This window comes from Balaenoptera physalus (genome assembly GCF_965194825.1).
Source record: "Balaenoptera physalus genome assembly, chromosome: 1".
NCBI lineage: Eukaryota > Metazoa > Chordata > Mammalia > Artiodactyla > Balaenopteridae > Balaenoptera > Balaenoptera physalus.
Genome location: NC_138882.1, coordinates 134,204,934 through 134,232,723, shown reverse-complemented (window position 1 = coordinate 134,232,723; position 27,790 = coordinate 134,204,934). Strand labels below are relative to the sequence as shown.

At 36.5% G+C, this 27,790-nt stretch overlaps 1 protein-coding gene and 1 long non-coding RNA gene across 2 annotated transcripts in view; one reads left to right on the top strand and one right to left on the bottom strand.

Annotated features, from left to right (window-relative positions):
- The window catches only part of LOC309641560, a 45,662-nt gene extending 34,589 nt beyond the window's left edge, over positions 1-11,073 (top strand). Inside the window, exon 2 of the long non-coding RNA XR_014252691.1 lies at positions 12-11,073. This is a non-coding gene — a long non-coding RNA (uncharacterized lncRNA). The remainder of the gene's footprint in view (positions 1-11) is intronic.
- NEGR1 (neuronal growth regulator 1) overlaps positions 1-27,790 on the bottom strand; it is an 897,772-nt gene that overhangs the window by 438,205 nt on the left and 431,777 nt on the right. The window lies entirely within an intron of this gene.

Here is a 27,790-nt window from a genome sequence, read left to right as displayed (position 1 = left end):
ATAAATAAAAGGCATGATGGCTTTTACATTAGATTAAACAGACTGCCTTCAGAGCAATGCATTTGTGTAGCCATCTCTGAACTCATCATGTAAAACCTGCAGTTCATGGATTTTAATGGGAAATTATTACAGTGGAACCTTGCTAATTTATGCTAGTGATGGAGATACCTATTTTAAATTGCTGAACTTCTCAGTGATAATTGAAGAAAAGTAAAGGAAAGAGAATGTAAAGGAATTTAGTCATTATTTCCCCCCTTTTTCAGACTGCCTGCATGTTCACAATGGGACATTCAAATCACAGCCACCTTATGGAAAACAAATGAACTAACAAAAACACTTTTAAAGCCTAATTAGTAAATACCTTATGACTAGCCTGGCAAATATTTATGAAGCAAAAGTTATATAACACAAATATACTTGCAAAAATGTAAGAAATAATATTTCATTCCATTTTTAAGTGACAATTTTATTGCCCTGAATTAAATGAAAGTGGTATTTAATTGGAAATCAGGTCTCTATTGTTATCATTGTTATTTTTTTACCACCTGCACTCATCTTTCTAGCCACCTCTTCTCATGCTTGGTTCCTGATAACATTTACTAGGAGCTCTCCCACCTCTGGCCTTGTTCCCCACCAGTGTGCTCTCAACTAAGCAGCCAGAGAAAATCCTTTTAAAATGTAAGTCACTTGGTCAAAACCCTCCAAAAGCTTCCCAACTCACTCAGAATACAAGCCAAAGGACTTACGATGGCCTAAAAGGCCCTACATGATTACTTGATACCTTCTGCCCATTAGCGGATCTCCTACCTCTCTCTCCCTTACTCATTCTGCTCTAGCACATTGGCCTCTCTGCTGCTGTTAGAACATTCCAAGCATCCTCCTATCTCAAAGCCTATGAACGCGCTGTCCTCTCTGCCTGGTACGCTCTTTCCTTAAAAGCTGCATGACTTGCTCTCTCATCTCCTTAGTGCTTTACACAAATATTACCTTCTTAGTGACTTGTCCTCTGATCACTCTATCTAAAAAATACCCTGTTCTACTTTCCCTTCCTGGATTTAATTTTCCTTCCTTCCTTCCTTCCTCCCTCCCTCCCTCCCTCTTCCTTCCTTCCTTCCTTTCCTTTCTTTCTTTCTTTTCTTTTTTATGAATAGAAAGACTTTACTGAAACCCTCCCTAGTTATGCATTTACATAGATGCATCTGTTTTTGTCCTGCTATCACAGAATGTGGATCTCTGATTTCTACACATGTGGCTTATCTGGGTGGTTCTGGGACATGAAATTGTTGCACCAGCATGACAGTGCATTTCTTTTTTTTTTAACATCTTTATTGGAATATAATTGCTTTACAATGGTGTGTTAGTTTCTGCTGTATAACAAAGTGAATCAGCTATATGTATACATATATCCCCATGGATTTATTTTTATTCATACTACTTCCTAGCATCTAATCCAGAGGTCAACAGACATTTCTGTAAAAGTACAGATGCAGGCCATAGAGTCTTTGCTGCAAACACTCTGCACTGGCATTGTGACACAAAAGCAGCCGTAGACAATAGGGGAACGGAAGAGCATGACCGTGTTCTGATCAAACTTTACTCACAAAAACAGAAGGTAGAGCACTTTTGGCTCACAGGCCCCAATTTGCTGACCCTCAATCTAACATAATTTGTATTTTACTTGTTTTATCTGTCATCTGTTTCTTGCCACATTTTGGATGTAAACTCCTTGAGGGCAAAGGTTTGCCTCACTGCTCTATCACCACAGCCTACAATAGTACGTAGAAACTAGGTGACAGTAAGTTAATTGTTCAATAAAAACTTTTTAATTATCCATCTAAATATCAAGGTAATGGCTCACTTTCTTGAATGAGGACAGTAGAAGAGGAAGACCTCTCTCCACACCCCTGTTCCCATTTCTCTCGGAAAATAACCCGAGGACCATCTGCCATACTCACAGTGATTAATAAGGGAGACAGAGATGCCAAGAGTCTGTTTCCAGATTCCTACTGCTCTGCAAGTTCTTGAAATATGCCTGAGCATTCCCTTCCCAATTCTGCCCATCCAGGGCATACATGACCCTGTTATCCTTCTGGGTGCACCAAGAAGCTCATAGCCCTATGGTACACGTACTCTTGTGTGGCTGGGGGAGAGTGATAGAAATACTCATGAACTATCCAGGAAGGGGGAGTTTGTGAAGGGCAACATACTCTTGCTTTCTTTCCCTCTCGCAATTACTTCTGAGAATGTGACTTCACAAATCTCTTAAGAGTTAGGAGGGATCACTGACAACACAACCATTCTTTACATTACTGTCTCTTTATTGTGCTTTCTTCAGGGGCCTATTCACAATCTTTGCCCAGTAGACCTTGTGGACCAGCTGATACTGTCCAAGCATGGTGGCAGGTCATTTTAAGAGCACCTTATGTTTCAGGAATGTATGATTCAAGTTTACTGTGTGGCTATGTTACAGTAACTCTTTAACCCCAGGGTCTAATTAAAATACTTTTTAAAATAACTATATTACAATTTAGATTATTACAGAATACAATGAGAGACAGTAAGACTTGGAATTTACTATGTGCAAAGCAAAGAACTAGATTTCTGGGATGAGCAAGTACAAAAAGCAAAGCTATATGAAGTTTCAATCCCACTCATGAAACTACAGAGGGGTAACATATTAGGGTTGAAAGTCTTTAGAGATTTAAATTATACCTCTGTTGTTTATATACAGATTAAGAAACTATGTCCCCCAAAGGATAAACAATCTCCCAAGTCACAGAACATCTCTTTTGGGAGTGGGGAACATACAGGCATGAAAAAAATTGGAGATTATTTTTATAGAATAGCATATCTATATAATCAAATTAAAATAGTAAAATTGGGCATCCAATGAAACCAAAAGTGGAAAGAGGCCATAGAGAGGACCACTACTAGTTTGTTAACTAGTAAAAGCTAAGAAGTTACATTCTTTCGACTATGGTTTATTTTCATCTTACACCAGGAAAATGGATGATTACATGTGAATTGTAAAATGTTTTGTGGAATCTGCATATTGAGAAACAACATAGCTTAATGTTGTAGATCACAGATTCTGGAGCCAGCAGCCTTGACTTTGAATCACAGCTTCAACACAGAATAGCTGTATGATCTAGAGCAAGTTCCCTAGTCTTTTTTGTGACTCAGTTTCTCCACCTATAAAATGAGGATAATAGTAGCACCTACTTCCTAGAGTCATTGTGAGAATTAAATGTAAAAAGCTTAGACGAGTGCCTGGCATACAGTAAGCTCTATACACTATTATTACAATCTAAGGGGGCGGCCTGCACAGCTCATTGGCAGGGTTTGGATAGCTTACAAACTTTTTCCATGGTGGGGGGACTTTTTGGCCCCCTCCATTGGAGGTGCTGGAAGACACTGAAGTGCCTACGTGCATTGCAAACAACTGAGACTGGAATCAGATTTCCAGGCCCCAAATCCAGTTGTCCAAAGACCTACTCTCTTCCCATGCTCTCCTTCAACATCAATGAGAGCAGAAGAAATAGATCTGTCTTCATCTTTAAACATTAGCACAATCCAGTAAGTAATGAGAAAGGAATAACTTTGCTAAGAAAGATGGCTAACCTTTATAAATAAACATTATTTGCAAGCATAAAATGTAATTAATTTTGGATTATTACAGGGGAGACATGAGTAAACTGCAGTTATTAGGGCAAAATGCACTCACATTAATTCAAGTTAGTGAGTAACTATCACTGCTTCCATTTTTCTTTTTAACCATTTAAGAGGTCTGACTCAATAGAGTTGAACTGAATGAACCAGAGTTCATGCCATGAAAGGAGAAACCATGTATTTAGATAAAGTAGACTCTGCCAGGAGATCATTTATAAAAATCATACCAGCAATTCTAGGACATTATGTCAATTTTACACACACGGAGGTGACAATCTGAAGAAATAATTTAGTTATTTAAGACAAAAGACAGAATATATCTTAATATTTTAATTTGTGTGTGTGTGTGTGTGTGTGTGTATGTTTTCCTGAATTATGTGTAATACATAATATTGGCTTAATTTTTTGAATATGAATAACCATCAGAGTTTTTGAATGTTTATTATATGCAGGTGCTCCTGTAATTATTTCAAAAATCACTTTCTTAAATCTTTACATTGTCCCCTCCAAATTTACTAGGTAAGGAAACTTGAACAAAAAGAGACTAAGGATACATCTAGGAAAGGGCAAAAGAGGGACTCAAACCTAGATGTCTTGACTTTATACCTCACACTCATAATTCTTTATATTACAAAACTATGCTTAAGTTCCCCTTCCATTCTTGTTTCTAATATGTCATTATTCACCCACTTTAAAAAATTAACATGAGATAACCTCTCACTTTCCCTCACTCTCTTTTCCTAGATGTCTCTTATCCAAAACTGTTCTGGCCTAGTGATGTTACAAACACATCTCAGCCTGCTTCCTGTGTTAGATCTTGACACTGCTTGTAGTTCCTCTACTCTGTACTTCCATTCAAGGGTTGGTGGCTTTCCACCCTATTCCTCTATTCCGTGTAATCTGCCTTACATTTTAGATTATATTGCACTGAAATCAATCAGTTGGCATATCTGTGGGCTTCTCAAAGGAGGGGCATACCTTTATTCATCTTCAGAGAATCAACAGCTAGCACGATGCTGAATACATAATATACCCTCAAAAAATGTATTTGAATACATAGGTGAGTGAAAGAGTATACCTCTTTCTTTTCAATTAGAGTTCCTACACATGGTTGTTAAGTTCCCAGAGCAGGTGGATCCTCCTCAATCAGGAATACTCCCTCAGGGAGGATAACTTTGACTAGTCTGGCAGCCACCCAAAGTGATGATTATATGCAATGAACAGCAATATTGTCCATTATTAAGAGGGCATTAAAATACCATTTCTTAACATTTATTATGTGCTAATTACTTTACATATGTTACCTTATTCAATCCTCCCCACAACATTTTAAGGTGTTTTTTTTTTTATCATGTTTCTATAGGTGAGAAAACTGAGTCAGTCATGTAAATAAATTGCCCAAAGTCACACAGCAGAGCTCAGCTACTACCTCACATCTCTCTGACAAGAAACTGTGTTCATATGACACTAAATTATATTCTGACCCTGGTTTCTCCCTCAGTTATGGTGGGCAGCACGTACTGACAGAATGACCACATGGTTGCCAGAAAGCTATAGTAGCAAAAGGCTACCTTGGTCCACAGTTCCATGGTATCTCCTATTGACTTTACTCAGGCCAAGTGATTTGCAATTATGAAGACCGTGCAGCTTATCCCCCTTGTAGGCCACAGGCATGCAGTTCTTGGTCACAGATGTACCCTGAAAGGGAGGATTTGTTCTGTTTCCCACTTTATCCCCAGGGCCTAAAGCCTCTAGCATTGGCTAGAGTTTAAACTTAAGAATAGTGTGTATAATTTACTGGCTTTCATTACAATTTGATTACATCTAAAAATTAGAAGGTCATCAGGGGAAAACAAGAAAATAAATTTCTCTGTGAGGGAATTGTGACTAAAGTAATTTTTCCTGATACATGGATGAATGTTGTATAGTAGGTAAAAAAGTGGCAGATGCCTTTTTTTTTATATCCTTAATTTATTGACACAAGTGCCCTCCAGCCTCCAAAGCACCTTCATCTGACAGAAATTAAACAAAATTTCAAAGAAAAGGGCAACACAAGACAGGAGCTATTTCCAGTGCTGAAATAGAACAGGAACCACAACAATAAACAGAAAAATCCTTCCAACAAAGCACACAATAAATTAAACATCAAAAGCACAAACAGAAGAACTCAATTAAAGTAGAAAAGTTTTCAGTCTTCCCCTGAAGGACATAAATACTATTATTTATTATTTATATAGAGCTCTAGGTGCACATGGTTTAGATACCAGGTTGAATATCATACAAGCAACAAAAAACAGTGTCCTGTAGGGCTTCTGATTTAGGGACACATTGAGAACAGGAGGACTGTATAGACTATTTCATACAAAGAAAAGCAATGTACTGAAAACAGTTCAGTGAGCCACTTTTTAGAGAGGACAGTTTCTAATAGGTTTTTCAATGAAGAGAAGTTCAAAGTCAGAACTGATTTGGATGTTTGCATTACTTTAACAACTAATAACAAGGTGAATAAAAGATGAAAAACAGCAGGAGGGATAAAATAATCAGAACTTTCCAGTGGTGGTTTCTTGATTCCCCATCTTCCTTATTTTCAGCATCAGTTCCCCAGTAGATCAGTTCTGAAATGTTTTCCTAGCCATGCCTGTAGGCTTAATATAGAGCTTCTCCAACAAGTCTGTAAGCACCTAATCCCCTGTATCCCTTTGGGTTTAAAATATCTTTAGTGGTTTCTGTTTCTGGTACTGAACAAAGACATATATATCTTAAAACATGTCTTATGAATAATACTATTATACTCTATTGTTCTTCTTCTGTGTTGAAAGTGTTATTTTTAAAATGTCAACATTTAAAATATACCACAATTTTTCTAATCCAGGTTTGACATAACTTCGTTTTCTCTCATATGAGCATTCACAAAAAAGGCTGCAAAAAGAAGCCTTTCCCCTTAAAGGAAAGGATGGGGAGGAGGCAAAAGAGGCAAGTTAAATGCCAATAGTAGTCTCTTTGGGGTCAAAAAAATATATATTTGAATAATTTAAAAATCTCTAATTGAATACTTTAAAAAAATATGAGAAGAATAGTACAATATCTCCTAACTCCATTAACAATTATTAGAAAAAAGAATTTTGGCTTCAGAGGCAGTGTTGGAATTGTTTTTGACATGATCTTCCACAGCATATCATATACATCCATTATAATGTCAGGAAGAATAGGCTAATCAAATAATAATGAAGAGCAGACACTTTCCCAACCATTTAATTCTTCTAATATTTCAGTAGTCAAAAAGTGATAAAAGGCCATATCTATTGTGAATAATGTAAGCTGTACTTTAAATAATGACACAAATAACTGACCCTACTGAGTTTCATACATTTTAATTAAAATGGAGATATTAAATTGTTTCTTCAAAAATTTCCTCCAATATTTCCTCCAATATTCCTCCTTTAAATATTCTATACTATGTAGTAACTCACCAATGTTGCTGACAGTTTATAGATTCATCCTGAGAGGACAAGATTACTTTTATGTTTAGCTTGTGGCTGATTTTATGGTCAGCAAATAATACTTATGAGAGAAAATCTAGTATATTTTAATAACTATTATATATTTTATAAATAAATGTGTTGAAGAGAGATAGGATAATGGGATGCTCTCTGGATTCAGTGTCAGAAAATAAGTCAAGGCTCTATACCTACAATTATGAATTTGGTAAATCATTTAACCTTTCTGAACTGTAGTTTCCATCTCTGAAAAATGGGAATACACTTCCTTTTTATTGTTATGGTTAAATGAGACAGAGTAAATGAAAGTTATTTGTGAGGCATAAAGGTCATACAAATGACAAATGTCAGTATTATTGTGCTTTAGAAAGGGGAAATACTGAAAGAGAGGCACATTATCCTTACCCTAGAGGAGATTTAAATCTACTGGAACGGATAAAATTAACCAAAAATTGTAAACTATTATGTCATGTAAAAAATGGGGAAGGAATTGGGGTTGTTTAAATTAGAGAAACAATATAGAGGAACTTTATGCTATTTTAAAATATTTGAAAGTTGGTCAAATAGGAATAGGGGTAGCCTTGTCCTTTGGTGTTGAGGGGACTGATGTGCTAAAGGACTCTCATGATCAGAATGGCCATACTGTAAAATAGAATAACTTTCTATCCATGAAAACAGTCTAGCAGTGAATTGAAAACTGCCATGCATGCTAAAATCAGAAAGGACTGTCTTATTGGATATGGACATATAAGTCCCCTTCCAACTTTAAAAGTGTATGATCTCTTCAAATACGGACAACCAATATCAAAATATCAACATTTGTTCATTTTTTCACAATAGGTCTCTACATTTTAATGTCAATTAGTCATTTTACATTCAAGCAAATAAAGGAAAGCACATAGATTGATTGGAAGAAAGATTATTTAGGGAGGCTCCATTTTTCTTTAAACATTAAAACAAACAAACAAATAAACCAAACCCTCTACCCCTTTCTTAGAAGACATGGTTTTAAAAATCCAAATCATTAGTAAATGATTAGTAAAATTCAGAATCAATTAAGGATGGTCTATTGGATAACAAAATGAAGTGATGATAAGATTTCTTATAGAAAGATGATTTCTATTTGATACTCAGAGTCAAGGACAAAGATACAACTATAAAAATACTGAGAAATATTAATAAAAAATAATTTAGAAGTATGGGGAAGGGATGAGAAGAGAATGTAAAAATAATTAAAGTGCTTAACTTCCTTTGAAAAGAAATGATGATGAAGTTCAATCTGGAATAGAATTTTAAGGAAAGAGAAAGTAAGTTTAAGAAGCAGTGGTGAGGAAAGCAAATTTTTGAACTATAGAAAGAATTTTTCTCGATTTGGAGAATCCAAATTTGTGTTCATGAGTTTATCATTGTCAATAAATAATTTATCAAAGTATATGCAGGCCACCATAATCCTATAATGAGAAACTGTAGAGGTAAGTGCTCAAATTAGTAACACTAAGGACTAATACCATAGACATTCAGTAAGGAGAGAACAATGAGGCTGAGAAACCAAGGGAAGAATTAATGGGTTTGGTGAATTAACCTGGTCTTTAAATAATAAGAGCTACTAACTTCTGAGCACAACTGTGTGCCAGGCAGGGGAAGATCTAATCTTTTGAGGGGCTTTATGCAATTTTGGGGCCCTTATGTAAGAAAAAGAACGTAAAAATAGAAGAACAAAATTCAGAAACAAACAAATTAAACATTTATAAAACTTGAACAAAATCAGAAACATCCCAAATCCAGAAGAAGTATAATATTTTTATTAGTTAACTGATTCACCTCCATAATACTTTTCTCCTACACAGTTAACTAGATATATTTTGCCTCTTACATGACAATTACTTTGTAATATCATTTTCTAGAGAGAGAAGAGAAGATTATTCCCAATTTTCTCTAAGCAACATTCTTCAGATTTTATTTTATTATTATTGGTTTAGGATAATATATGTCAGCAAACAAACTCAGTATTGGGTTTTTTTACTGAAAATAGTTTAGGATTATTATCAAATTTGGAAAAAGCTATATCAATTGTCTATCAGATACAGTCTGCTTGATATCAACTCTTTACTCCTTGAATTGAGGACATCATTAAACAATTTGTGATCTATGTCTTCTTTCTAGTTGTACATGTGAATTTTACATTATCTTTGTCAATGTCATTATTTCATGTCTAATCAGCAAGAAATTTAAATCTATTTCCAATGAACTTTTAAAGTCCAGTCCTCCTCATTACTTAGTAGGAGTATTTTTGGAAGATGTTTTCATGAAAATAACTAAAAATAACTACTAAACACAGAAGAAATTGTGAACCACATAAAAATATCCCAAAATACTTCAATCAAGTGAATCCCCAGCTCACTTTCCATTTAAGTGGCCACTCCAATGTCTTCTAACACAAAGGAAAGTGTAGAAAGACACAGTGGTCTTACTCAATTGAGGTAAAATACCTTATCTTCATAAGTTAAGTTGTAGATATATAACTACATTGCTATAGTCCCTCCCAGGGCCGTGGAAGCCACTGGTACAAAAGAGGGCCTCTAAACCTTAACTTTCATTAGCTTCACGGAAAATCCACTTTTGTTGCCAAGCAATGTTTTAGGTACTTTCTATTATGATCTTAGCAGTATCAAACTGCTCCTAGCTCACTGAGAGCAACATCCTATTTCTGAAATGCACTTTTATTCCTTCTTCCCATCCCTGCCTTTACTTTGCACTCCCCCTACCCTCTTCCCTACCCTAACATACACATACATAGTATCTCTCTGTTTCCCTCATTCACACACACACAGGATGGCAGCCTTTTTATCTAGTTCACTCCTCCTTAGCCTTAATGTTTTAGCATAGACATCAATTTCTCTTAGGAATATCCCTCATCTCCAAAATCCTAGTTAGGAGCTTCCTGAGTGCTCTGCATCCTTCACCAGTTTCTATGAAGGCAGGAGCCTTCCATGCCCTGTTCATAGATTAATACTATTCAGTATCAAGTAGAGTTCCTGGATTAAAATACTTGTTATGTAAATACCTGCTGAATGAGTAAATATATAAGAGGAAGGATTCTAGAAGAAATTAGGTAAACTAGTTATTTAATTGATACAGGTCCTCAAAACCTTAATTATATATAGAGAGAAACTGATAAATATAGGTATGTATAGTGAGCCCATAAATTAAATCTATACTAATATGGGTAAAATAAATGAATAAGTAAAATAGAGGGAAAAAGTCTTAGAATATAGGCCCATGGATTAAAATAAATCTTAGTGGAAAATATAACAGACAAAAGTGATTACCTTACTAAAATTCTGGAAGACAGACAGATAGTCCATAAGGGAAAGGCAGTTAGTCTCACATTTATTTAATGTGATGGATACTGATTGCTAGATATCACTGACAGTGCTATATAAAGCTTTTAACATATCATGGAAAAACTCCAACGAACTTTTTGGCCAATCCAATATTTTTCAGGTAATAGTTGGAAGTTTGCCCAGATGATATATTTGTGTAGATAAAGATTAAAATATGATAGAAAAACATATGGAATATATATTCAGGTTATAAGAAAATAATTGCTGTAAAGAATAATTATTTTCTTTTTCCCTCCTTTCACTTAATAATGAAGGAAATATTATCATTTTTCTGATAATCTGTGATATGTAACAGTAGTCTTAATATATTAATAGATTTCCCAAACTTGTTTGGATAGCTTTTGTGAAGTATTTGTTAGAAATTGAACATTCTGAATGTATTGGCACTGCAGAACATGCCACCTGCTTTAAACATTTTCAGACACAGGAATGCAATATTGACAAAGACCTGGTACAAAAGTCTAAAATTTTCTTTCATTTTTTAACTCTAAAAAAGTGTTCTTTATTATTTTTACATAACAATGTTGGACACATCAGACTTAAAACAATTTTCTAACACCTACTTGTCCACCTGTCTTAATCCAGGTCTCCAGAAATGGCCCCTAAGAACAATATACACATAAAAGTAATTGATTAAGAAAGTAGCCAGGAAAGAGAACTTCTCAATCAGATAAAGAACATCTATGGATAAAATTATACTTAATTGTTAAATATTATAATTTATCTCAAAGATTGGGAACAAAAGAAGGATGTCTACTCTAACCACTTCTTTTTCTTAAGTTAAAATTTTTATTGAAGTATATAGTTGATTTACAATATTTCAGGTATACAGACAAGTGAGATATATATATATATATATATATGTATATATATATATATATATATATATATATATATATATATATATATATATATATGTATAAACTTCCCTCTTTAGAACTGCTCTTGCTGCATTCCATAGGTTTTGGATTGTAGTTTTTCATTTTCATTTGTCTCCAAGTATTTTTTTTTTATTTCCTCTTTGACTTCTTCAGTGATCCATTGGTTGTTTAGCAGCATATTGTTTAGCCTCCACATGTTTGTGTTTGTTGCAGTTTTTTCCCGTAGTTGATTTCTAGTCTCATAGCGTTATGGTCGGAAAAGATGCTTGATATGATTTCGATTTTCTTAAATTTACTGAAGCTTGTTTTGTGGCCTAGCATGTGATCTATCCTGGAGAATGTTCGGTGCGCACTTGAAAAGAATGTGTATTCTGCTTCTTTTGGGTGGAATGGTCTATAAATATCAATTAAGTCCATTTGGTCTAATGTGTTATTTAAGGCCTGTGTTTCCTTGTTGATTTCTGTCTGGATAATCTGCCCATTGATGTAAGTGGGGTGTTTAAGTTCCCTACCATTATGTTTCTGTCAATTTCTCCTTTTATGTCTGTTAATATTTGCCTTATATATTGAAGTGCTCCTTTCCTGGGTGCATATATATTTACGATTGTTATATCTTCTTGGCTTGATCCCTTGATCATTATGTAGTGGCCCACTTTGTCTCTTGTAATGGTCCTTTTTTTAAAGTCTATTTTATCTGATGTAAATATTGCTACTTTGGCTTTCTTTTGATTTCCATTTGTGTGGAATACCTTTTTCCATCCTCTCACTTTCAGTCTATATATGTCTGAAGTGAGTCTCTTTTAGAGACAGGTCTTGTTTTTGTATCCATCCATCCAGTCTGTGTCTTTTGGTTGGAGTGTTTAGTCCATTTACATTTACGGTAACTATCAATATGCATGTTCTTACTGCCATTTTGTTAATTGTTTTGGATTTGTTTTTGTAGGTCTTTTTTCCTACTTTCTTCTTTTGTTCTCTTCTCTTGTGATTTGATGACTATCTTTAATGTTATGTTTGGATTCCTTTTTCTTTTTTTGTATGTGTGTCTATTATAAATTTTTGGTTTGCAATTACCTTGAGTTTTTTGTATAGAAGTCTAAATATACATATATACGTGATTGTTTTAAGTTGCTGATTTCTTAATTTCAAACACATTTTAAACACCCTGCATTTGTACTCTCCTCACCTAATGATTACTGTTACTGATATATTTTACATGTAATTGTTTTGTGTATCCCTTAACTGCTTTTGTCTTTTAACTTCCCTGCTAGCTTTGTGTGTGGATGATTTCCTACCTTTACTGTATGTTTGCCTTTACCGTTTAGATTTTTCATTCCATAATTTTCTTGTTTCTAGTTGAAGCCTTTTCTTTTTCACCTAGAGAATTTCCTTTAACATTTGTTGTAAAGCTGGTTTGGTGGTGTTGACATCTTTTAGTTTTTGATTGTCTATAAAGCCTTTGATTTCTCCAACAAATCTGAATGAGAGCCTTGCTGGGTAGAGTATTCTTGGTCGAAGGTTTTTTCCCATTCATCACTTTAAATATACCGTGTCACTCCCTTCTGGTCTGCAGAATTTCTGCTGAGAAATCAGCTGGTAAGCTTATGGGAGTTCCCTTGTATGTTATTTGTTGTTTTTCCCTTGCTGCTTTTAGTATTCTCTACCTTTAATTTTTGTCATTTTGATTATAATGTCTGGGTGTATTCCTCTTTGGGTTAATCTTGTATGGGACTCTCTGTGCTTCCTGGACTTGGGTGACTATTTCCTTTCCCAAGTTAAGGAGGTTTTCAAATAACAGCTATTATCAAATATTTTCTTGTGCCCTTTCTCTATCTCTTCTTCTGGGATCCCTATAGTGCAATTAGTGCGGTGGATGTTGTCCCAGAGGTCTCTTAAACTGTCCTCATTTCTTTTCTTTTTTATTTTTTTAATTCTGTTCAGTGGCAGTGATTTTCATTACCCTGTCTTCCAGCTCACTGATCCGTTCTTAATTATTTAGTCTCCTATTGATTCCTTCTAGTGTATTTTTCATTTTGGTTATTATATTCTTCATCTCTATTTGGTTGTTCTTTATATTTTCTACCTCTTTGTTAAAAACTTCTAACTTCTCACTCTATGCATCCATTCTCCTCCTGAGTACTTTGATCATCTTTATGATCATTACTCTGAACTCTTTCTTGGGTAGATTGCTTATCGCCACTTCATTTAATTCTTTTCCTGGGGTTTTATCTTGTTCCTTTGCCTGGAACATATTCCTCTGCTGCCTCATTTTGTCTAAGTTGCTATTTGTATTTTAATGTATGTGGTAGGTTAGTTAAGTTTTTCGACTTTGGATAAGTGGCCCTCTGTAGGATGTGTCCTATGCATCCCAGCAGTACACCCCCTTCCTGTCACCCAAGCAATATGCTCTAGGGGTTCACCCTAAGAGGGCTGAGTTGGTCCTTCTGTTGTGGCAGGCTAATTTTGTGGGTGGTCTCCCAAGCCTTGTGTGGATGCTGCTAGCTGTTGTTTAGCGGGGCCTGGTCAAGGGGTGCCTGGTTGTAGAATCCTAGGGGGTCCCAGGGATAGTGCTGGCTCACTGGTGGGCAGAGTCAGGGTCCCAAAGTCTCTGGGACTGTTGCCCATCCAGTGGCAGGTGAAGCCAGATCCTGGAGTTAGTGCAGGTTTACTGGCAGGCAGAGGTGGTTCCTGAAGTCTGTCTGCAAGGCCTAGGGATCCCAGAGCTCATGTCAGATCATCGGCGTGGAAGGACAGTTGGTTTCTGACACAGTTGGGTATGGGGTTTGGGGTGTCCTGAAGGTTGTGTTTGCCTGCTAGTGGGCCAGGCCAGGGCCCAGCTGATCCCATGGTAGGATATGACCTGTGTTGTGGGATTGTAGTTTTCTTGCTTCTGGTGTCTGCCCCCTGGTGGATGTGGCTGGTCTAGAGGCTTGGTCAGGCTTTCTGGTGGGAGTGGGCTGTGCATCCCTGGTGGGAGTGGCCTGGTGGGAGTGGCCTGGCCTCGCCACTGGTGCATGGAGCTTGGTCTCAGCCCCCTGGTGGGCTGGGCCATGTCTAGGGGCAAGCCCAGAGGTGGCTGTGTGCTCTTTAGTCAGCCTGTCTGCTGATGGGTGGGGCTGTGTCCCTACCCAGTTAGTTGTTTGGCCAGAGGCGTCCCAGCCTGCAGGCTGTTGCCTGCAGGCTGCTGCGTGGGGTGGGTCTTGGTGCCAGTGAACCAAGATGTCAGCCACCAATATCAATGGTGTTCATGTGGGTGAATGTTCCCTAGTATGTCTGCCATCAGTGTCTATCTCCCCAGGGTGAGCTGCAGCCAACCCCTGGCATCTCCAGGAGATTCTCCAAGACTAGCAGGTAGGTCTGGCCCAGGTTCCTATCAAATTACTTCTTTTACCCTGTGTACCAGTGTGCATGAGATTCTGTGTGTGCTCTTTAAGAATGAAGTCCTTATTTCCCCCGGTAGGGCTCCTGCAATTAAGCCCCGCTGGCCTTCAAAGCCAAATACTCTGGGGGCTCATCTTCCCAGTGCCAGACCTCTGAGCTGGCGAGTCTGTTGTGGGGCTCAAAACTCTCACTCCTGTGTAAGAACCTCTGCAAGGTACTTATTCTTCCAGGGGGTATGGGATTTGATTATACTGAGAGTCTGCCCTCCTACCTGCCTCGTAGTGGTTCTTTCTTTGTATCTTTAGCTGTAGAAGATGTCTTCTGGTAGGTTCCAGTCTTTTTCATGGATGGTTGTTCTGCAGATAGTTGCGATTTTGATATGCTCAACTCAGGAACAGCCAGATGGAAGAGATGCAGAAGGCAAGGTATGTGGAAAGGGCTCAGAGCTTCCATGCACTTTTCAGGCATGCCATTCTGTATCTCCATGTGTTCACCCCAAAAGTTTACAAATTTAAAAGATTAAACGTAAGTCATTAAATAGTTCATGCATAATTATATTAGGGGATTATGTAATTAATAGTTAAAGGACATTCAATAGGTTTAAAAAGACAAGTAGTTAATTCAACAGAATGTACTGTATCAAAACCATCTCAGAAAATCTACCACTTAAGTGCACCTAGAGCGAAACATCATTGTCCTTCTGCATATCACACCTCTTCAAAGCAAGTTTTAGGCAATATTTAATAATATAATTAGTATAAGATTAATGCAGAAATTCTTTAACAGTTGAATATACTATAGTTTGTCACTAGTTTTATGACATCTCCTATGATTCCCACTGTATATTTTTATTTCCACTAAATCATTTGGTTGGCCAGAGTGCTGAAATTTATAGACCATATAGACTAAAAGTCCAAGGTTTGTGCTGTGGAAAGTGTTTGATCCTATGCAAGCAATGTTAAGAGACTTTGCTGTGACTAACACTTCACACAATTCTCAGAAAGAATAAATTGATATTTCTTCTATTCTCAAATAGAAATAGATCATTTGAGCTCAACTTAGTGGAAAACAATTCATGAATGAAACCTAATAGAAACAAGAACCCTCTGTAGGTAGCAGAGAAAATAAGTTTATCATAAAACAAATAAGAGAAACATACATCTGAATATGAATAAAAACTATTTTGTTGGCAGTAAATAAGGTAATGAGATTTAAAGCCTTCATTACTACTCTCAAGGTTTCAAAGTCTGTTAGGTTCTTATTTATCTAGAGTTTAACTCGTCATGCCTTGCTGTTTCATGACCAGTAACAAATGTACACTGACAGGGTTGCTTAATATGTATCTTGGGCTTGGAATGAACATTAAGCAACCACAATAACCAACACACCACGTGAAAAAATGTGTGGTCCTAAGTCATCCACTCACATTTTGACTTTTCTTATGGCACTTAAAATGGTGCCATCATAAGTGCCCTGACGAGGCAAAATTATCCCAAAGTATTGTAGTCCACACACAAACTCTACCTGAAATACCGTTTTATCAATTTACAGTGTAAAAAACTACTGGAATTTTAGAGATCTAAGATTTAGATAAGCCCTTCCAAAATGACTACGTCACACTTCTGAGACCATTCCTAGGGCTACATCTTTTCATGTCTCAGCTTAGCAGGTCACCTACATTTGTAAAACTACTTAAGTGGCACTTTATAAGATATACTCTGCACTCCCAGTCACTGAAACATTGAAGATAAATAGTATAGTACTTGTTATTCTTATTTTTTTATAATTTTTTTGTTTTTCTTTTAATTTAATTTTATTTTTTTATATAGCAGGTTCTTATTATTTATCCATTTTATACATATTAGTGTATATATGTCAATCCCAATCTCCCATTTCATCACACCACCCCCCCCACCCCCATCACTTTCCCCCCTTGGTGTCCATACATTTGTTCTGTACATCTGTGCCTCAATTTCTGCCCTGCAAACTGGTTCATCTGTACCATTTTTCTATGTTCCACATATATGCGTTAATATACGATATTTGTTTTTCTCTTTCTGACTTACTTCACTCTGTATGACAGTCTCTAGATCCATCCATGTCTCTACAAATGACTCAATTTCGTTCCTTTTAATGGCTGAGTAATATTCCATTGTATATATGTACCACAACTTCTTTATCCATTCGTCTGTCGATGGGCATTTAGTTTGCTTTCATGTCCTGACTATTGTAAATAGTGCTGCAATGAACATTGGGGTGCATGTGTCTTTTTGAATTATGGTTTTCTCAGGGTATATGCCCAGTAGTGGGATTGATGGGTTATATGGTAATTCTATTTTTAGTTTTTTAAGGAACTTCCATACTGTTCTCCATAGTGGCTGTATCAAGTTACATTTGCAGCAACAGTGCAAGAGGGTTCCCTTTTCTCCACATCCTCTCCAGCATTTGTTGTTTGTAGATTTTCTGATGATGCCCATTCTAACTGGTGTGAGGTGATACCTCATTGTAGTTTTGATTTGCATTTATCTAATAATTAGTGATGTTGAGCAGCTTTTCATGTGCCTCTTGGCCATCTGTACGTCTTCTTTGGAGAAATGTCTACTTAGGTCTTCTGCCCATTTATTGATTGGGTTGTTTGTTTGTTTTAATATTGAGCTGCATGAGCTGTTTATAGATTTTGGAAATTAATCCTTTGTCTGTTGATTTGTTTGCAAATATTTTCTCCCATTCTGAGGGTTGTCTTTTCATCTTGTTTGTAGTTTGCTTTGCAAAAGCTTTTAAGTTTCATTAGGTCCCATTTGTTTATTTTTCTTTTTATTTCCATTACTCTAGGAGGTGGATCAAAAAAGATCTTGCTGTGATTTATGTCAAAGAGTGTTCTTCCTATGTTTTCCTCTAAGAGATTTATAGTGTCTGGTCTTACATTTAGGTCTCTAATCCATTTTGAGTTCATTTTTGTGTCTGGGGTTAGGGAGTGTTCTAATTTCATTCTTTTACCTGTAGTTGTCCAGTTTTCCCAGCACCACTTATTGAAGAGACTGTCTTTTCTCCATTGTATATCCTTGCCTCCTTTGTCATAGATTAGTTGACCATAGGTGCATGGGTTTATCTCTGAGCTTTCTATCTTGTTCCATTGATCTATGTTTCTGTTTTTGTGCCAGTACCATATTGTCTTGATTACTGTAGCTTTGTAGTGTAGTCTGAAGTCAGGGAGTCTGATTTTTTTCCCTCAAGACCGCTTTGGCTATTCAGGGTCTTTTGTGTCTCCATACAAATTTTAAGATTTTTTGTTCTAGTTCTGTAAAAAATGCCATTGGTAATTTGATAGGGATTGCATTGAATCTGTAGATTGCTTTGGGTAGTATAGTCATTTTCACAATATTGATTTTTCCAATCCAAGAACATGGTATATCTCTCCATCTGTTGGTATCATCTTTAATTTCTTTCAGCAGTATCTTATAGTTTTCTGCATACAGGTCTTTTGTCTCCCTAGGTAGGTTTATTCCTAGGTATTTTATTCTTTTTGTTGCAATGGTAAATGGGAGTGTTTTATTAATTTCTCTTTCAGATTTTTCATCATTAGTGTATAGGAATGCAAGAGATTTCTGTGCATTAATTTTGTATCCTGCAACTTTACCAAATTCATTGATTAGCTCTAGTAGTTTTCTGGTGGCATCTTTAGGATTCTCTGTGTACAGTATCATGTCATCTGCAAACAGTGACAGTTTTACTTCTTCTTTTCCAATTTGTATTCCTTTTATTTCTTTTTCTTCTCTGATTGCCGTGGCTAGGACTTCCAAAACTATGTTGAATAGTAGTGGAGACTGGACATCCTTGTCTTGTTCCTGATCTTAGAGGAAATGCTTTCAGTTTTTCACCATTGAGAATGATGTTTGCTGTGGGTTTGTCATATATGGCCTTTATTATGTTGAGGTAGGTTCCCTCTATGCCCACTTTCTGGAGAGTTTTTATCATAAATTGGTGTTGAATTTTGTCAGAAGCTTTTTCTGCATCTATTGAGATGATCATATCGTTTTTCTTCTTCAATTTGTCAATATGGTGTATCACATTGATTGATTTGCATATATTGAAGAATCCTTGCATCCCTGGGATAAATCCCACTTGATCATGGTGTATGATCCTTTTAATGTGTTGTTGGATTCTGTTTGCTAGTATTTGGTGAGGATTTTTGCATCTATATTCATCAGTGATATTGGTCTGTAATTTTCTTTATTTGTAGTATTTTTGTCTGGTTTTGGTATCAGGTTGATGGTGGCCTCATAGAATGAGTTTGGGAGTATTCCTTCCCCTGCAATTTTTTGGAAGAGTTTGAGAAGGATGGATGTTAGCTCTTCTCTAAATGTTTTATAGAATTCACCTGTGAAGCCATCTGGTCCTGGACTGTTGTTTGTTGGAGATTTTTAATCACAGTCTCAATTTCATTACTTGTGATTAGTCTGTTCATATTTTCTATTTCTTCCTGTTTCAGTCTTGGAAGGTTATGCCTTCTAAGAACTTGTCCATTTCTTCCAAGTTGTCCATTTTATTGGCATAGTGTTGCTTGTAATAGTCTCTTACTATAGTTTGACTATAGTTTATGCTTTGAATTTCTGCGGTGTCTGTTGTAACTTCTCCGTTTTCATTTCTAATTTATTGATTTAAGTCCTCTCCCTCTTTTTCTTGATGAGTCTGGCTAATGGTTTATCAATTTTGTTTATCTTCTCAAAGAGCCAGCTTTTAGTTTTATTGATCTTTGCTATTGTCTTCTCTGTTTCTATTTCATTTATTTCTGCTCTGATTTTTATGATTTCTTTCTTTCTACTAACTTTGGGTTTTGTTTGCTCTTTCTCTAGTTCCTTTAGGTGTAAGGTTAGGTTGTTTATTTGAGATGTTTGTTGTTTTTTGAGGTAGGATTGTATTGCTATAAACTTCCCTCTTAGAACTGCTTTTGCTGCATCCCATAGGTTTTGGATCATCGTGTTTTCATTGTCATTTGTCTCTAGTTATTTTTTGATTTCCTCTTTGATTCCTTTAGTGATCTCTTGGTTATTTAGTAGTGTATTGTTTAGCCTCCATGTGTTTGTGTTTTTTACGTTTTTTTTCCCCTGTAATTGATTTCTAATCTCATAGTGTTGTGGTCAGAAAAGATGCTTGATATGATTTCAATTTTCTTAAGTTTACTGAGGCTTGATTTGTGACCCAAGATGTGATCTATCCTGGAGAATGTTCCGTGCACACTTGACAAGAAAGTGTAATCTGCTGTTTTTGGATGGAATATCCTATAAATATCAATTAAATCTATCTGGTCTGTTGTGTCATTTAAAGCTTGTATTTCCTTATTAATTTTTTGTTTAGATGATCTGCCCTTTGGTTTAAGTGAGGTGTTAAAGTCCCCCACTATTATTGTGTTACTGTCGATTTCCTCTTTTATAGCTGTTAGCGGTTGCCTTATGTGTTGAGGTGCTCCTATGTTGTGTGCATATATATTTATAATTGTTATATCTTCTTCTTGGATTGATCCCTTGATCATTATGTAGTGTAATTCCTTGTCTCTTGTTACGTTCTGTATTTTAAAGTCTATTTTATCTGTTATGAGTATTGCTACTCCAGTTTTCTTTTGATTTCCATTTGCATGGAATATCTTTTTCCATCCCCTCACTTTCAGTCTGTATGTGTCCCTAGGTCTGAAATGGGTCTCTTGTAGACAGCATATATATGGGTCTTGTTTTTGTATCCATTCAGCCAGTCTGTGTATTTTGGTTGGAGCATTTAATCCATTCACGTTTAAGGTAATTATTGATATGTATGTTCCTATTACCATTTTCTTAATTGTTTTGGGTTTGTTTTTGTAGGTCCTTTTCTTCTCTTGTGTTTCCCACTTAGAGAAGTTCCTTTAGGATTTGTTGTAGAGCTGCTTTGGTGGTGCTGATTTCTCTTAGCTTTTGCTTGTCTGTAAAGATTTTGATTTCTCTGTCAAACTGAATGAGATCCCTGCGGGTAGCATAATCTTGGTTGTAGGTTCTTCCCTTTCATCACTTTAAGTATATCATGCCACTCCCTTCTGGCTTGTAGAGTTTCTGCTGAGAAATCAGCTGTTAACCTTATGGGAGTTCCCTTGTATGTTATTTGTCGTTTTTCCCTTGCTGCTTTCAATAATTTTTCTTTGTCTTTAATTTTTATCAGTTTGATTACTATGTGTCTTGGCGTGTTTCTCCCTGGGATTATCCTGTATGGGACTCTGCACTTTCTGGACTTGGGTGGCTATTTCCTTTCCATTGTTAGGGAAGTTTTCGACTATAATCTCTTCAAATATTTTCTCTGGTCCTTTCTCTCTCTCTTCTCCTTCTTGGACCCATATAATGTGAATGTTGCTGCGTTTAATGTTGTCCCTGAGGTCTCTTAGGCTGTCTTTATTTGTTTTCATTCTTTTTTCTTTATTCTGTTCTGCAGCTGTGAATTCCACCATTCTGTCTTCCAGGTCACTTATCCGTTCTTCTGCCTCAGTTATTCTGCTATTGCTTCCTTCTAGTGTAGTTTTTATTTCAGTTATTGTATTGTTCATCTCTGTTTGTTTGTTCTTTAATTCTTTTAGGTCTTTGTTAAACATTTCTTGCATCTTCTCCATATTTGCCTCCATTCTTTTTCCGAGGTCCTGGATCATCTTCACTATCATTATTCTGAATTCTTTTTCTGGAAGGTTGCCTCTCTCCACTTCATTTAGTTGTTTTCCTGGGGTTTTATCTTGTTCCTTCATCTGGTACATAGCCCCCTGCCTTTTCATCTTGTCTATCTTTCTGTGAATGTGGTTTTTGTTCCATGGGCTGCAGGATTGTAGTTCTTCTTGCTTCTGCTGTCTGCCCTCTGGTGGATAAGGCTATCTAAGAGGCTTGTGCAAGTTTCCTGATGGGAGGGACTGGCAGTGGGTAAAGCTGGCTGTTGCTCTGGTGGGCAGAGCTCAGTAAAACTTTAATCCGCTTGTCTGCTGATGGGTGGGGCTGGGTTCCCTCCCTGTTGGTTGTTTGGCCTGAGGCGACCCAACACTGGAGGCTACCCAGGCTCTTTGTTGGGGTTGATGCTGGACTTTGGGAGGGCTCACACCAAGGAGTACTTCCCAGAACTTCTGCTGCCAGTTTCCTTGTCCTCACGGTGAGACACAGCCACCCCCCACCTCTGCAGGAGACCCTCCAACACTAGCAAATAGGTCTGGTTCAGTCTCCTACAGGGTCACTGCTCCTTCCTCTGGGTCCCAGTGCACACACTACTTTGTGTGCACCCTCCAAGAGTGGAGTCTCTGTTTCCCTCAGTCCTGTCAAATGTCTAAAATCAAACCCCTCTAGCCTTCAAAGTCTGATTCTCTATTAATTCCTCCTCCCATTGCCAGACCCCCACGTTGGGAAGCCTGACGTGGCCTTAGAACCTGCACTCCAGTGGGTGGACTTCTGTGGTATTAGTGTTCTCCAGTTTGTGAGTCACCCACCCAGCAGTTATGGGATTTGATTTTATTGTGATTGCACCCCTCCTACCATCTCATTGTGGCTTCTCCTTTGTCTTTGGATGTGGGGTATCTTTTTTGGTGAGTTCCAGTGTCTTCCTGTCGATGATTGTTCAGCAGTTAGTTGTGATTCCGGTGCTCTCGCAAGAGACAGTAAGAGCACGTCCTTCTACTCTGCCTTTTTCTCTCATTCAGTACTTGTTATTCTTGACACAGTTTGGAGAAGAAGCTCTAAGACAGAGGAGAACTTTTGTACAGCTCTTCTACTTAATGCAATCTTGCAATAGAGTTTAACTTCTGTTAGACTTGCTTCTCACAGCTCTCTTATCCCCAGGTGTTTTTATGAAAGCTGAGATTCTTACAAACAAAATATTCTAGACTTCAGGGTGAATTTTCAAAACGCTGCTTAGGTGAGGCACATACAAAATCTGTTAGTATATTGCATTTTGGGTGCAAGTTGCTTCTGCATTGTTTTGAACATTCACCCCTTCAGGTTAGCACAATCATTAAGAAATATCTCATGAGTGTAATATGAACTCAAATTTGAGCACACAGATTTGAATGAATAAAAAGGCACTTACAGACCCAGATAATCGTCACATTCATAGGTTTGTGACTTTTCAACCTAGCTCTAGGCCAGCATAATTTCACACAGTGGAACAGAATGAATAGTAAAATTATTACCTCATCCTTAAGATGGTACAGTACCAAATTCTGGAATTAAAAATATGAGACAGCTATACTTAATTATTCCCTCCCCGATAAAGCTTTAATCATAGTGTAAATAGAGTATGAATTTAATTTAGGCCATTTTTTTTTAATCTTCAACCTATTTCTGAATTTTAAGATGTTTTTCTCTGATCATTAGCAATTTATTTTTCAGACTAATAAATATCTGCTCCTTCACCACAGTTCAAAGAAGAACCTATTGAATGTCCTTTAACTATTAATTACATAGTCCCCTAATATAATTATGCATGAATTATTTTAATTACTTATGTTTAATCTTTTAAAATTGTAAACTTCTGGGGTGAACACATAGAGTTCAAGTAAGGTGTTTTGAGGGTTTTGTTTGGTTGGTTTTAGTGCAAGAGTCAATTTACCTACTTTTAAAGAATAACATTTATGTTTGTAAAGTAATTTGAGTCTCAGATTTGAAAAAAAATAGAAATAAATATATTAAATATATAAAGCCCATGGCAAAATATTACCTTTAAGGTTTGTTTTGTAGTGTGGAGCTAAAATATCTGTTGAGAAGAAAAAAATAACTGCAGAATTTTTAAAAGGAGAAAGTTTATTGTATCAAGGTTAGTAGAAAGGTTTTGCTTTAAAAAAATTAGGTTAAGTCCCTGATGTACAGCTGTCTCACTATATGACCCTGTACCAGTTAATTAGTATATATGGTTTATTATTTTCTTCTATTTTCCTTCAGAAAAATGACATCTATCTTTACTAATTCAGAGTAGTTATATACAATTAAGATAATGTACATAAAGACACTGTGTATATTCCAAATAATCTACCTATACATGTGAAAATATTACCATACTTTATTGTTGTTTTGTTAATAACTTTTTATAGTTTCCCCCTCAATCTTCTCATACCCCTGACCCCAACCAATGGAAAAACACAAGTAGAATAGGATGGGTAATGCCACTAGTGAGTCAAACTACAGTGGGTGTTACTGTAATAGTTCATATTCATCATTGCTATGGTTGAAAATGTGCATTTAGTTGTGGTTGAATAGTTCACATCAAAACAAAATCTCATCTGTATGACAGAAACTCTGTTGTGTTGGGCTTTGAACATAATCCAAGACACTCAAGACAGTAGCAAAATTAGGCAATTGGAAAAATCAGAGTAAGAAAGGCATTTTTCATGCTTATTTGCTTCAAAGGATGCTCTGATTTTGTTAATTGCCTTAAAGAGTGCTTCGATTTGCTATTTTCTGCAAACAGTATTCTAATCTAGTTTATCCTCTGAGTTGCAGCTGTGTTCAAGTATCCTAATAGATTTGGTGCATGCTGAACTATTCTTCTGCAGTTAATTCACTTGGTTCTTCACGTGAATGATTTACACCTATTTAGAACTAAATTGGAAACCATTCCAATATTGCTTAGGAAGTCATTAAGACAGCTTTTAGATGACGTTAATTTGCACTTAGTACCGTTCATCTAAGGATCTCAAAGCACTCTATGAAAGTACATTATTTAATGGAGGAAAATGGAAAAATTCAATACTGTATTCAGGAATGGTATGCAAAGTAGAATATAAAATTTAAAAAAAATCCTTATGTTTGAGTGTAAAATAGTTATGGAGCTCATTAACTTTATGCTCTACAACCACCAATTTCTCATTTTCTCTCCCTGTCTAGCTAGGTTTGCAGGTCTCCATCTCTTTAACGGCATTCCTGGTGGCCAGCCTCATACTTACAAGCCAACATTGTCTGATTCTTCTACCTTATGGTAGGTCTTCTCCATTATTAATTTCTGCCTTTTAATATCCCAACCTAATATTATAATTAGTCTGTTCTGAAAAGTATTGAAAGGATGCGAATTTGCTTTCAATAAATTGGGTTGAAGCTGCCAGGTCTGCTTCTTATGTGTGTTAGCTTACTAGAGGTCCAAGTGTCTTCAATTAAAAAACGGTCAACACTAGAAAATGTGGGTTTTCATTCAGCAGCAGAGCAGTATCATAGCAATATGCCAAGGAAATGTCCTAAAGATACTGATTGCCAGGGAAACATTTGGTGTCCACAGCAAATTTTTCTTTTCCATATAAAATATGTTTTTACTAAATCATAAAAACAAATATGAATAAATTGATATGCTTTTACAAGGACAATCTAGTAGACACCACTTTATAGTGAGTTTTGAGAAAAATAAATCCTAGCCCCAATTGTCATCCTCTCTATTGTGTTTATTTGCTTTAATTGTACTAATGCAGGTCTATGATTAATAAAAAAAAAACTTCTTAAACTAAAACATAATTTAGTTGCAGAATAATCCTGTTTCTCTCTTGAAAAGCAGATTCTTGGTTATTCTGTGTCTTTGGAATTTAACCAGTTCATGCTGTCAATAGCAGCAGTAGCAGTTGATTACGTCAATTGATTTCAACAGGACTGCTGCAAATCAGTAAGGAGTTCCATATAAAACTGAAAAGGTGCAGCCCAATGCTAGGGATTATGGTTTGGTGAGACGTGGGCTGAATGAAGGTCCTACCTAGCTCTTTCGGCCAGGCATCTATAAGCAGTTGCATACTGAACAGTTGAACAATCTGAACAGTTCCATGTTGCAGTCCTGGTTTAGATCCTAGAGACTTGGAAACATCTGTATATCAGAGCACACAGTTTAACTACTAGACACACTAAGTACCAAGATGTAATGACGGACCTACCCAAATACCTGCACTAACTAGGACCCTTCTCCAGAAAATAACTTTCTCTATATATTGTCCCTAGATCTCTTCTTATTCCAAGCCACAACACAGAGATGGAAAGATTCAGTGAAATTAGACCATTCTGTATCAACCGCATGAACTTGTCTTGACCCAGAAGTAGTGCCTACCAAGTAAAGAAAGTTATACTGTCAGATAGGCTATTTCCTTATTTAGTCTTAATCTTTCCTCTACTTGGTTTCTATACTCTGCTTCTCCCTTGAAGTTGGTACTATCTATGTTCTCAGTTTTTTAAGCTAATGAAGATTACAAGAAATTCTGGCTTCTTTGGTGGGGGGGCATCCATAAGCATTTTAAAAAACATACTGGCCCTAAAATATATGCAGTTTTGAGTATAACAGAGTTTTTCTTTCTAGTCTAATACAGTTCTATACTATGATAATTCTGTGACTCTAAGCTAACAATATGAGAAACAAATCAGTTCATTATACACTGTTATATGAATGATAAAGTTAACATTATTTCAGAAGATGGAGCATGTGCAACAATTGTTAAGGAAGATCTTAGGAGAAAGTGGGGTTTGAATTAGACCTCGAAGGGGATTTCTGTGTAGTTTTATTTTCTATTCTCTGTAGAGATAACAATTCATTCATTCATAGCTAGCAACCTGAGGATCCTAGATGTGTCTGATAATTACTTGGGAAGACAGTAGGAATCAGAAGTGTATTCCGGTAAGAAGGGAAAGCTCTTTGGATTGCCTGAGCATAAGTAGTATATGGGGGAATGAAAGAAAGTGAAGTTGTTTTCTACAGGTCATGGTTCCAATATTAGGGCATTTGGGGTTCATCATGTAATCAATGGGGAATAAAGCATGGGTTTTAAACTGAACACACTCTAAAATAGGAGGATGAATGATTTAATGAGATAAATCAGACCTCTGCTTTAGAACACTCATGCTACCCACATATCTGGGGCCAGGCTGGAGTAAGAAGAGACCTAGAGAAAGTGTACCCTATAGAAAGATTCTTACAATAGTTCAGAGAGGAGATGTTGAACTATGGCAGTAACAATGAGGATGAAGGGAGTTCCCTGGTGGCCTAGTGGTTAGGATTCTGGGTTTTCACTGTCATGGCCTGGGTTCAATCCCCAGTCAGGGAACTATGAATCTGCAAGCCGTGTGGTGCAGTCCCCGCTCCTTCCCCCCCAATAAAACCCCCAAAAACAAAACAAAAAACAAAAATGAAACAACAAACAACAAACAAACAAACAAAAACACCAACCCAGTGAGGATGAAAGATGAAAGTAACATATGAAACTCTAGCAACAATGACTATGTGGTTAAGGAGTACAGTGTGAGGGTGGTGAATGATAAAAGAATCAAAACACTTTCAAAGCCATGGCACCAAAACAGAAAGAGCCAAAGGAAAAAAAAAAAAGTTCATGAGAGTAAGCAATAGCAATAGCAGCAGCTCCATCTGGAGAAAACTCCAGCAGGGAACCAGAAGTAGCCATTTATGGCCTTAGAAGAAGAAGGAGCAACTACAATAATCACTAATGACTGTATTAGTTTGATAGGGTTGTCATAACCAAGAACCGTAAACTGGGGGGCTAAAACAACAGAAAGTAACTTTCTCACAGTTCTGGAGGGTAGAATTCAGAGATCAAGTTATCAGCAGGTTTGGTTTTTTCTGAGGGCTCCCTCCTTGGCTTGTAGATGCCTGTCTTCTATCTCTGTCTTCACATGGTCTTTCCCCTGTGCTTGTGCCTGTCCTAATCATCTTATCTTATAAAGATATCAGTCATATGGGATTAGATTCTGCCCTCATAATTTCACTTAGGCTTAATCACCTCTTTAAAGACCTATCTCCAACCACAGTCACATTCTGAAGTATTGTGATTGGGACTTCAACATATAAATTCTTTCGGGGCAGGGAATTCACTGTCAATGACCAAGAAAGTAGAAAAGACAATAGAGTAAAATTATCTGTGGTTTTAGTTTAATATTTATACTTTTTACAATAATACACATTACTTTTACAAAACAAGAACAATAAAAAATTATTCGGGAATTAT